Source organism: Nannospalax galili, unplaced genomic scaffold (genome assembly GCF_000622305.1).
Source record: "Nannospalax galili isolate Female #2095 unplaced genomic scaffold, S.galili_v1.0 scaffold380, whole genome shotgun sequence".
In the NCBI taxonomy this organism is placed as follows: Eukaryota; Metazoa; Chordata; class Mammalia; order Rodentia; family Spalacidae; genus Nannospalax; species Nannospalax galili.
The window spans coordinates 4,110,002-4,122,866 of record NW_008348568.1 but is presented as its reverse complement, the minus strand read 5'-3'; the positions used below and the strand labels follow the sequence as shown (position 1 = coordinate 4,122,866).

General features: G+C 47.9%; 1 protein-coding gene across 1 annotated transcript in view; it reads right to left on the bottom strand.

Annotated features, from left to right (window-relative positions):
• The window catches only part of LOC108491420, a 214,815-nt gene that overhangs the window by 128,158 nt on the left and 73,792 nt on the right, over window positions 1–12,865 (bottom strand). The gene's annotated exons all lie outside the window — the stretch shown is intronic.

The window sequence follows — 12,865 nt, the reverse complement described above, 5'->3', positions numbered from 1 at the left end:
ACAAAGGAGGCAAACATTGCTTTGAATCTGGAAAACCAGGCTCCTGAGCCACTACCCCATCCCGAGCCTTCAGTGAGCCTGGGGCCTCGCTTGGTTTGCTTTGCAAAGGGGTTTGCTATAGCAGTAAATGCACTCAGTGAGCCAAATGGAGGTCAGTTCTGACTTCCTGCTATTCTTATAGCCAACTGACAGCTGTTTACAAGGTCTGGCAATCAGTACATGACTGATGAGCACCCATGCGGCTGGGCTGGGCTCGGTGTTAGTAAGGAGTCTATGAGCCTGTGTTTTCATGTAGCAATGACTTCTCTATACAATCAATGTCTGCAGGAGTACAGATATGCAGGACCCCCACGGTGTCTGCATGATCACAGCATGGGCTACTTGTCAGGGGCAGGGGAAAAAAAACACAGGCCAGATGAGCAGGCCAGAGCGTTTCGATTTAATCCCTAATCCATAGAGGTGTCTCTGTGTTCAGTGACTGAGAGAAACATGCTTCCTGCCTAGCTCTGGGCACTCAGCAAGTGGCATAAGACTTAGGAATCCCCACAACCCTGATGAAGCAAGAAAGTACAGAGAGACTGGGACTGGGGTAGTGGGCCACAGAATGAGGACTTGGGGGTTCTCCTCCCACTTCTGACCACCTGGAGTCCCCAGGAGACCCATGCTGTCAGATGGTGGGCTAGTTATGTGGCACTGAGAGGGGGGCCTGTGAAGAGGGACAGTAGGAACCAGACACCCTGTTCTGGGCTCTGAGTCTAGTGTCCTTTTGCTGTCCCAGCCATAGACACCACCAGAGTTCAAAGCCACTGCTCAGGGGAGAGGCAGGTCCTCCTCAAACAGGAGGAGGCTGGGAAACAATTCCAAAGGAGGAAAGAAGTATCTATCTCCAAACCCTCTCCTAAAGCCCAGATAAAACTGTCCATAAGCAAATTTCTAGAAAAGAAGTTTCAGTAGAGAAAATAATTGGCTGCCATGCTTTATGCCCATTATCCCAGCTCTCAAGAGGCAGGAGAATAACAAGTTGCAGGTCAGCCTGAGCTACAAACACAGAGTCTATCTCAAAACAAAAAGAATAAAAAGGATTAAAGTTGAAGCACACCTAGCTGAGTTGGCTCACCTAGCGTTCACAAACCCTGGGTTTAATCCTCAGCATCATATAAACCATGTGTGGTGAGAAACACCTACAGTCCTAGCACTCAGAGGTGCAAGCAAGAGATTCTAGGCACTTGCAAGAGATTCTAGGCACTTGCCTAGCATACATACAAGGTACTAGGTTCAATGTCCAGTACCACAAAAAAAAAAAAAAAAAAGAAGGAGGAAGGGAAGAAGGATCCTGTCTCTTAAAATAATTAACATCCCAGAGGAACACAGGGCACTCACAGCACAAAGACACTGCATGGGGACACACTTCATGGGAGCTTGCATGTTCCTCAAAGGGCAGAGGCAAATGACACTAAAAAGACAAATGAGCTCTGGTTGATTATGGGGGACCTAACTGCCCACCTTCAGTTTCGATGACCCTCATTTAACAGAGAGAAAGCACTAGACAGGTTCTAGTAATCCTCAGCCCTATGAAATACTATCAAGAAGGTGGCAGGCCAACAGACAACCCTCAGCTTGCCAGTCTGCTCCCATCTCAAGGAGAGTGATGGGTAACTGCAGCAGGGACTGTGTGAACACATCCAGTCTTCAAAGTTCACTTATGGGTTCCACATACACCTGTGCAACCCAGCCAATTTGGAGACTCCAATCCAGCCTCACTTTGCTCTTCACACATGTACTTTCTGCAAGAATTAGGCGACATAAGCAAAACTTCTTCCTCTATCAGGACATACTAGCTGTGCAAAGGTGTGGTATGGGGAATTCAGGTGAATAACCCGTCTCCACCCTCTGTCCTCTAGCCCCTGGGACATAGTACATCATCAATTACAAGATTGTTAATGGGAATCCAGGGTCTCCAGATGGTCATAAGGCAAACTGTGAAGACCACAGACATTGCTTGTGATACTACTATTATTCCACTGACAAGTGAGGATGCACATCAGAGAAGATGAGCGAGTGCCCGCTGCTCAGCAAGTTATCAGAGAAGCCAGCACGCCAACTCCAAAAGGCTCACCCTCTAGGGCTCTTATGGATGCAAAAACACACCCAGTCACACACTAACACAAAACCCTATACCAGGAAGGTCTGACTTGGTGCCAGTCCCACTCCACCCACAGCCTCCAGGGTCATCCATCCTTTCCTCTCTACTGCTGTCCTGGTTGATTCTGGTGGCCCTGGTTATCCCAGGGCTCACAAGTATGTCAGCTTTGAGGGCAGGGGTTGAAAGGCGGCACTGCAGTGCACATAACACCGATGACTTCAAAGCCAGACTCCAGACTGCCCACTCCAGCGCAGTCTTCTAGCCCTTCTGGGCCAAGCAGAGCTGCTCATTAAAGAGCCTGCTTTGTCCCTTGTGGAGGACAGAGTTGAGAAGCCCATCCCAGCATATTTTCAGAATCACTAAACTACCTCACTGTGTGAGGTGGCCAGCCATCGGAAATACAGGCTCCACTCTGCCCTGGGTCACTAGACCGCTGACTAATAGGACAGAGAGAAGGTCTGTCTGGGCCAGCTGCCACCACTGCATAGAGTCAGCAGTGCCAGCAGACACCGTCTCCAGCTTTGGCTGCAGCATGCCTCCCACACTCAGCCTGCAGCTCCAGGAAACAGAGGTTTGGGACCCCAAAGTAAATGCACAGCAGGGCTGACCGGTCCCCTCTGTTTCTTCCTTCTTTTCTTTTTCTGCAGCAAAGCTACAATAGGGAATGCCACATCACAGATTCCTGCGGTCCAAAGGGGACTCTCAAGGTCATGGATACAGATCCCATGCACGAAGACAAGCCTGTCCTAGAGTTCTTGCAAAAGATAGGACTTGTCCTTGGTAAGGGGATCTCAAGAGGTTGCTGGCCTCCTCTGTTATCATCAGAACAGCCTGTACCTTTCTAAATCATGACACTCGCCAAAATTGAGTTTCCCCTTTTATTCTAGTAAATCTTTCCTCCTCTTAACTTGAGGCCTGAGTCTGCTTTCCTTTGCTCTATGTCTTCAGGACTGGCCCTGTTAGTAAATACGGGTGGGAAGGTGGATAGGTGAATACATAGGTCGGTATGTAGATGGGGGGTGGATGAATTTATAGATGGATAGGTGAATAAATAGATGTGTTAGAAAGATGGATGAGTGGGTGGGGAAGGTGGACGGATAGCTAGATAAAGTAATGGGCAACTGAGTGGTCTGGCATGTGGATAGGAGGAAGGGTAGAGGATGGATGGATGGATGGATGGATGGATGGAGTGAGTGGGTTAATATATAGATGGATAGGTGCATGCACTAATGGATGGAGTATGTTGATGGATGGGTGGATGGATGGATGGATGGATGGATGGATGGGTGGGTAGATGGGTGGATAGATGGATGGATAAGTGGATGGGTATGTGGGTAGGTGGATGAGTGGGTAGGTGGGTGGATGGATGGATGGGTGGATGGGTAGATGGATGGATGTGTAAATGGATGGATGTGTGGATGGATGGATGGATGGATGGATGGATGGATGGATGGGTTGGTGGATGGGTAAATGGGTGGCTGGATGAATGAGATGAGTGGGTATATGAACTGATGGAAGGATGGAGAAGTGAGTGCATGTGTGGATGGACAGAAGGATGGACGGGTGGATGAGGCTGGTGAGTGTGCAGATAGGTAGAAGTCTGGATAACTGGTAGGCAGGTGCATAAAAGAGAGATGGGTAGATGGGTGTACACACATTCAGAAAAGGGGGAAAAGATACAAAAAACAGATAGAAGAGGATACAATCAGGAGCTATCAAACATGCCCATTCTAGAATCATGAGACGTTTGTCCCACCCCTACTCCTCAGGACTCCAACACAAAACTGCTTCATCCACAGTTGTGTGTTTGCAAGTTAAAGAATCCACAGTATCACTTAGGGCTTTGAAGACTCAGTCAGATGGGATAAATGACAACCCATCCCACTGTCAAAACCAAAGAAACTCAGGCTCCCCAGCTTATGCATAGAGGGGAGTTGCTTCTTACCTACAAACCCATAGGCATCTGGGGCATCTGCTTAACTGTTCCTTCAAATGCGATGGAGTCCAGGGGAAGGGAGGACAGGAGGGAGGCCTTCTGTTTTACAAACAATGGCCCACAACTTCCCAGAAGGAATGCTAGGAATGTCAGCTCCCTCCACTTCTGCCCTTGGTCACACACCTCGACAAAGGGAAGGGAGGAACCTAAACAAGGGGTCTTCTCCATCCATCTCCATTGCTTCCTGAAACAATTCCTGCTATGAGAGAAAAATTGGCCAATGTCTAGAGACCTGAATGAAATCACTGGTATGCTGAATACAGGCAGACCAAGCCTTGACTACTTCTAGTGTGTTTGCTTGGTTTGGGACTGAACACATGTAAGAACAGCAAGTCTCAATCTCACAGGCTAGATTATCTACTGCTAGTCACTCACTCATGTGTTCATCCAGCAAATCATTACTGATCAGTGACCATGGGCTGCAGAGACGGATCTGGAGTATAGATCTGCTCTCTGCTGGTATGCAAAATGCTTGAATTTGATTTGAAAAAGAGAACATCTAACAAGGACCACAACACCCCGCATTCACATCAGTACCAGGCTCTTCCTGCATCCAAGCACCCCAAGATGAACCCTTGTACCATTAGGCCATTAATCCTTGTTTACTCTTGCCCCATAATTACCAGCCTGCTTTCTGCATCTAAAGACCTGCTTTGTCTGGCTATCTCATTAAGAAATGGAACCATGCAACATGTGACCTTTTCAGTCTGGCTCTGTACCCAGCAGGTACAAAGGCTTCATCCATTCTGTGGCCTCACTCCAAGTCTCACTTCTCTTTGTCCACTGACAGACACTGGATTCCTGGCTGCTTCTACCTTCTGCCTATTGTGCATCATGCTGTTAATATTTGGGGGATCAGCCCAGAGGTAACAGTGTTTGCCTAGCATGCATGAAGCCCTGAATTCAATATGCCATATAACCAAAGAAAACTGCATACAAAATTTTGTATGGACAAACATGTTCCATCATTGGATTCTTGTGACTACACGACTAAAAGTGGAATTACTGGGTCATATGACAATACTGGATTCATTTTTGAGGAGTCACATTTCTCCCATGCTGCAACGTGTTATATTCCCACCAGCAGTTTTTCCACATTCTCACCAATACTTATTATTTTCTATTTTATTTCTTTTTGTTTTTAATTCCTGCCATCCTAGTTAGTATAAAGGAGTATCTTTTGGTTTTAATTTGCATCCCCCTAACAACTTACGATGTTGGCATCTTTCTGTGTGCTCATATACCTTCTCTGGAAAAATGTGTGCTCACAACCTCTGCCCATTTTTAAGCTGAGTGGTCATTTGTCTTTTTACTGCTATGTCTACTATCGTTTGGAGCAAGGGCAACACAAACTCGTTTGCTGCCTCAGGTTGATGCATCTGGTGGTGACAGGAGAGGGTCCCCGGGCTTCAGGGTACTACTGCAAGCTCTAGCTATGTGACGGTTGTGGAGTCACAGAAGGTCATCCAGGGCAGAGCAAAAGGACTGTGAGAGGAAGAAAGGCTTTGGAAGTCTTCACAACACCAAGACCTTCTCGGAATGCCTGCCTAGGTAACTGCAAGGGCTCAGGGGCCAGCTGTTTCCCATTTCCCTGGCAGAGAGAAGAAGAAACTGCCCAGAAAGAAGCTCTAGAAGAGACCTTTCCCTAACAGGAGCTCCAGCCCCTGGCATAGGTAATACACTTTACCCACGGGCAGCCTAGATCCACCCACACTGTAGTGTCTCCACAACCCATGAAGACATCTCTCTTGAAGCTTGAGATTTGCAGCAGTCACTTATGGTCCCCCAGGTGACCCACTGCTACAGGACATATCTGGGCCTCGTGCAGTAGGTTAGGCAGGTGCAGAAGAAGATGCTAGCTTGTCTGCCGGGTGCTGAGGGTAGGTATACAAAGTTCTGTTGCTGCCCCCGAGAGTTCACAGAGGATAGGAAACTAGAGAAGTGAAGTCACACCTATCAAGCTGGACTAAGGTATAGGCTCCACTGTGAGGCCACCTGGACAGCAAAGCTGACCAACAATGACACAAGAGCTGGGCCTTCATCTAGCCAAAAGAAAAACTATTAAAAGGATCCTGCATTTAGTGCTCAGTCCCGTGCCATCATGTATTAATTTCTGGCAAACTCCTAAAGGGCTCAGAGTCTGCTTTCATCCTCTCTCATGAGATAAGGGAATTGTGGTGAGGCAGTTTAACTAAGGCAGCTGTCTTCCTTGGTGGAAGGCTGTGAGAGGTAACACTTCGAGCCTGTGCTCTGTAGTCCTGTCTGGGATGCTGAGGACCCAGGTGTGTTACTCAACTCCTTTGAGCTGAATTTGCTCGTGTGTAACAGAGAAGAGACCACAGTAGCACAGATCCCTTAAGTAGTTGTTACAGGAGTTCACACACATAAACCACTTGGATGATGCCTGGGATGGACTCAGAAATTTACCTAGTTATTATTACATAACTTGAAACAGAACAGACAACACTTCTCTTGAAGTGCTAGCAGTGTTCGGTGCAGATCTCTGTACCCAGCACCAGATGTGGACTACAAATATTCAAGCACAGGATAACTTCCCCTCAGAGAAGGAAAGAGAGAAGCCCAAAGTTCACCTAATTTGTGTATTTAAAGCCAATGCTCCTCCAAAAGTCAGTTCCCCTGACCCCCTGCCCTCCACTAACTTCCCCATGTTGAGCCGCACCCAGTCTTTATCCACCACCAACCATGTCCCACCCGTAACCTGCGGTAGGGTTCAGTTGAGACAGTTTATGGGACATAAAGCTGCTATTTGGGCCCTGGCCTAAGATAAGGGGGCCTGAGGCCAAAGGAACCAATGTCACCAACAGCACTGTCCCGTAAGGAGGACAGAAGGCCTCAACTTTCTAAAATGGCACTCCAAGAAGCAGAGAAGCCAGGCAACGAGTGAGGAAGGTTCAGTCACATGCTGCTGGTGTTCAGATCTGGTCCCAAGGCTTACACTTTGACAAGTCCTCCCTTCCAATAGCCTGTCCCTTGTGGTTATGGCCCATCTCTGTGGGATGTCCAGTTCCCCACAAAACACACACACATACACACACACACACACACACACACACACACACACACACACACGCTACAGTGGTCTGTTTCTGTTATTCATGGCTGAGGTGGAGCTGTGTGGTACCTTTCTAAGGCCAGACAAGTTAGCAGCTGATAGCCATGAGCTGACAGCCACTCTGTCATACCAGGTAGAGACACTACATTCAGGGACATTTATTTCTACCCACTGTATTCCCAACACAAGTCCCAACATAGATGCCCCAGGATCCTTGTGTCTGACACAGCCCAGGAAAGCACTGTCCAGAATAAAGAATGTGACTGAATCAGGAGATGCTTCAGAGAAGCTAAATAAAGCTGCAAACAGTTATACAGTTCTGAGTCCTGCCTGGGTCCTCCCATGTGACCCTGGGTGTCAGAACAGGAGAAAGACGAGAAAGGAGTTCAAGGTCCAGCAGCCCCAGGTTCTGAGCCTTACAAGTGTGTGAGAATCAAAGTCACCCCCACCTGTTCTGCACGACCAGCAAGCCTGGCTGACCAATGTTCTAGGATGGCGGGCAGTGACTACTGTTGCCCTTCACCACAGGCAAATGTCAATCAATCAACTAACCAATCAATGTTAGCATCCTCACACTCCACACCTCCTGTGGCGGCTAGCACCAGAATAGCAGCACTAGGTTTAGAGCCAGGTGCTGGAGCTAGAATACCAGATTGGTCATTTTCAGCTTTGTGACTCAGACACTACACTTAGCCTCTCTGATCTTTTTTCTTGTTTGTAAAAATTGTGCTAATTAACTTTAACACTGTATCTCCTACGATTATTATAGGAGTTAAATTATATAATAGATGAGGCCTAAGTTTAATTGCCTAGGAGTTAATAAGCATTAGGTAAATGTCAGCTATGGTTATTTCTTACTAATCTAATTAACACTATCGGGGAAATATTTAACTGAACTGATCTCCCTAGTGTGGGCTTCATGTATCAGTCGGCTTGAGATTCAGCAAGAAAAGAAGGTTGTAAAGGAAAGCAGGGCTGAATACCTGGGCCAGAAGGGATTTCTGTTGCTACCTGTACAAGTCACACTCAGATACAACCTGGCCGCCTCTCAGACCATGAGTTTCTGATATACTGAATTTCTATTCAGTAAGGTATGATGGGTTTTAGGATTGCTTTTTTCTTAATTGCTAACCAAAAATCCTTTTCTCTAGGTCCTGAAATAACTACTAAAGGAACAAAGAATAAAATTACACACACAAAAAAAAATGTTTTAAGTAAAGATCAGCTGGAAAGGTGCCAAGGGTTTAGGTCAGTGGTACACTGCTTGACAAGCATGCTAAAGGCCTGGGAACCATTCTCAGCATGAAGAGAAGCAGAGAGAGGGAAGAAGGGAGGAAAAGGAGGAAGGAAGGAAAGAAGGAAAGAAGGAAGGAAGGAAGGAAGGAAGGAAGGAAGGAAGGAAGGAAGGAAGGAAGTCTGCTTTCCAGCTCGCTGCACCTGATTTGGGTCAAGATTTCACAGGGCTCCACAAAGCAGAAGTTCTGAGCCCCAGATCTTCCTCATCAAGGATCAGAGAGGGGCCTAGGAAAAGCCTCTAGGCCCAAAGCCCAGGGCACTGGAAAACCCACCTCCCTCCCTGGGACTGCATGTGCACACTGAACCTCACACCAACACCACCAAGAATGCTGTATCTATCTGGTTCTAAAACTTTGGCCAAATATTTTTTTCGCCCCTTCTCTCCAGTTAGCTAGTCACTGTGTCCACCTGGAGGGGAAGCATGGACCATCCTGGCTCAGAGGCCCCCTATAAGGTCACCTACACCCCACCCTCCCAAGATACTGGCTCCCCACCAGCAGGGCTGGGAGACTCCCTCCTCTCTCCCTTCTCCCTCCCTCCTCCCTCCCTCCTCCGTCCCTTCCACTTTCAGTTTTCTAAAACTAGGTCTCAATGTATAAGCTGGCCTTGAACTTCCTATGTAGCACAGGCTGGTCTGTAACTTTATCTTCAGCCTCCCAAGTGCTGGATTGCAAACATGCAACCACCATGCCTAGCACAATGGTAGTTGTTAAAGATGGAATTCATCCCGAGCTCTTCAACGCTAGTACTCTGAGAATGCAGTAGACAGCCCTGGCAGCATTGCCTGCACAGACAGAACATTGTATCTGTACCATCTCCACAGTCCTTGAGGCAACCTCCTAAGGCAGGTACTATCATCATTCCCACTTTGCAGCTGAGGAGACTGAGGTTTGGAAAAGAAACACATCCAGGCTGCCATCCATGCTGATGCATCATGGGGCCATAAATTCAAAGACAGTTAAGATTATCCATTTCCACACCCCACCCCAAACAGCACTAAGTATTTCCATGCTGGTTGCTGCCCTTTCACCTGATCCAAGGCAAGGGAGGTAGGCTTTGCAGGAAGTACTCTGAGAATGCAACAGACAGCCACTTACACCCTCAGTGATGCTCTGTATGAAACAGTACAACATGTAAGAGAGAAAAGTACCCTGCATGGTCCGGCTCCCTTTAAGGGTTAAAATCTCAACCAAGGCTTTTAAGATTTCCTCATCAGCAAACATGAACTCACCCCAGATGAAGAGCTCTGAAATATGTGTAAACCAAAGCCTTATGCCTTCACCAGAAAATGTTCACTGTCTCCTGGGAGAGACAGAGCCACTTGGGAGAAAAGGCCCCAGTGACCATGAGCTAAAAGGCCAGAGCAGCTAACTCTGCCAAGAAAGCTACAGGGGGCTGAACAGAAGCCGGCAGCTAGATTCAAAACCAAGATCTAGTGGGGACTGGGAAAAGGAGGCAGAGTTGGGAGACTTCCCAGCAAGATGTGACAGCTGCTTTTACCTCCGGTGATATGGCTGCCACGCCTCCGTGACAGTGACCCCGGCTGTCACACTAGCCCACACTCTGCAGGTTCCTCCTCAACACTCTAAGCAGTTTCTCCAACAGTCCTAACAGATCCCACATCTCAGGATTGCATGCAATAGGGGCTTTCAAAGGAAGTCATTCACAAAGCGTTAAGAAGTGAACATAAAAGGATGGAATGGGCAGTTACATGCATGTCCCTGACACACCATTGACAGCCCAGCATCCTAAAGCATGAAGCCCAGGATGCCCAGAATGACTGTGGACAGGAGAAGAAATTCAGTTGTGTTTTGTAGGGTCGTACTAAGTACACACCTCGATTTATCACCCAACGAAAGAAAAACAGAAAGAAAAAAAAAGTCAAATTCCAAAAGGATGAGGCAGCCCTAAAATCAAGCTAGAGAATGCTATGAACAACGCACAGCACAGCACAGAATAACTGAAATGGAATTTCCTCCTTAGTCACTGGAAGGCTCAGGCCCTCAACTCCAGTGAGGGGGGCCTAGAGCCACGTGAATCAGCCCCTTGTTTGAGTTCCAAGGAGCAGGAGTCAGGAAGAGGCTGGGTGTGGAATATGTACTTTTCCCTTTCTTCAGCTGCTGCCCTCCCCCCACCCTGCCAAGTGCACCCTCTTTACAGCCTCAGTAAAATCACAGCTCAGAAAACCCCAAATCCAGAATCACTAGGGTGATCTGTTAGAAAACAGAGTCCTTGGGGCTTGGGATGTAGCTCAGTTGGTAGAATGCTTGCCTTACATACACGGAGCCCTGGATTTGATCCACAACACTTCATAAACCAGGTGTGCTGGTACATGCCTGTAACCCCAGCACTCTGAGGGGTGGAGGCAGAAGTGCAGGGTTACTCTCTGCTGCCTACTGAGTTTGAAGCCAGTCTGGAAACACAAGACCCTGTGGGGGGGCAAGGGGGGAGGAGAGAAGTTATTTAAAATGGTGAAGGGGGATTGGAAAGATGGCTCAGGGGTTAAGAGCACCAGAGGACCTGGGTTCAGTTCCCAGTACCCACATAGCAGCTAATAACCATCCTTAACTCCAGTTCCAGGGAATGTGACACCCTCTTCTGGCCTCTGTGGGCACTGCAGGACATGGGTGCACTTACATACATGCAAGCAAAACACTCATACACATATAAATAAATAAATAAAATTAGAATAGTAAGAACGTCATCAAAAAATGCAAACTTTCAGGTTTCTTGACCCTAATCTTGCTCACTGGAGTCACTATACAATCAGTCAGGAATCGAGGGACAACAGTTTGCACTGTACAGCAAGCTTTTCCCCTGTCCACCTCCCTACCTGCCACACCCACATCAGGCCCAAAGAGCTGCAGCGTAACTTCCTGTCATCTTCCTGGGCTCTGGCCTGTTTCGGTTTATGACTTTGAGGACTCTGCAGGAGGACAGGGACTGTAAAGACAGCGGGCTCCCATCACTACCATGGGCTGCTTTCTGAGGACCCCTGTTGCCTCTCCACCTGGAGCCGGCAACCCACCATCTATGGCACTGAAAGTGGACACTTCTGGGGCGTGAGGCAGGCAATGTGGCATGGTATGTTCAGAAGTCCCAGAAAGTGATGGTCAGCTTAGTCCTTGCCTGCTGGGGGCTGAGCTTTCCCAACCTCTGTTGAACCCTAGCACACAGTCAAGAAAGGGGAAGAACCACGAAAAAGCCAGGCCATCCACTCCTACACAGGCAAGACTTCAGTCATCACAGCCATGACCCTCACATTTGACAGACTCTTGTCAGCCCACAGAAGCATCCGGAAAGCACTGGCTTCACCAGAGACGAAAGAGTCCATCCCCTTCTCCTCAGTCCAACACTGGGAGCAGAGGGTATCACATGTCTCCTTTAAGCCATTTATCACCAGATCATCACACAAAAGGGCCCCATCTGATTGCCCTGCCTGGGTTTCCCCTAGTTTTCCTTTTCCCCCTGATGCTTGTTCTTATCTAAACATTTATCATCCTCAGGAAGATGCAAATGCCATGTGAATTCACAACACACTGTCAATGAAAATCTCCTGGCCATTTGGAGGCTTTATTTGGGCACTAACTAGAACAGATGAAACCTGGGAATGGCTTAACTCCACAGGCATCAGCAAGGCTTCCCCCTGCTCCCCCCACCCCACCTTGCTCTGACTCTCAAGGTTCCCTCAGGTTTCAATGAAGACAAAGGAACCTACAGAAAGAAGCCCAGGTAGTTACTAGGGTCTCTCTGTGGAGGCAGGGTAAGAAAAGGAGCTTCCATTTGGACGAAAACTGGCCTAGCTCATCCCAAGAGCCGTCACAGATTGTGTGACCATTGGCAAGTTCCTGAGGCTCTCTGAACAGCAGTAAGGTCACTTGTAAAGTGTGTGGTGACCAGAACAATGACCGGACTTCATCAAGCACTTGATACCATTTGGGTCTGTGTTAAATGTATCTCATTTAAACCTCAGACCCTCCCCATGCAGACAAACTATTAAAACCCATCTGTCCTAGTTAGCTTTGTGCTGTGATAAAATAAATAGTGACCAAAACCAGCTTGGGAAGGAAAGAGTTTATTTCGGCATACAACCCCTACATCACAATTGCTCATTGAAGGAATTGAGGCAGGAACTCAGGGCAGGAACCTGGAGGTAGGATCTGAAGCACAGACCACAAAAGAGCATTGCTTACTGGCTTGCCCTGGCCCCCAAGTGCTCAGCCTGCTTTCTTATACAACTCAGGAAAACCTGCCCAGGGGTGGTACCACTCCCATCACTCAACAACCAAGAAAATGCCTCACAGACATGGCCATGGGCCAATCCAATAGAGAATTCCCAGACTGAGGGTCTCTCTTC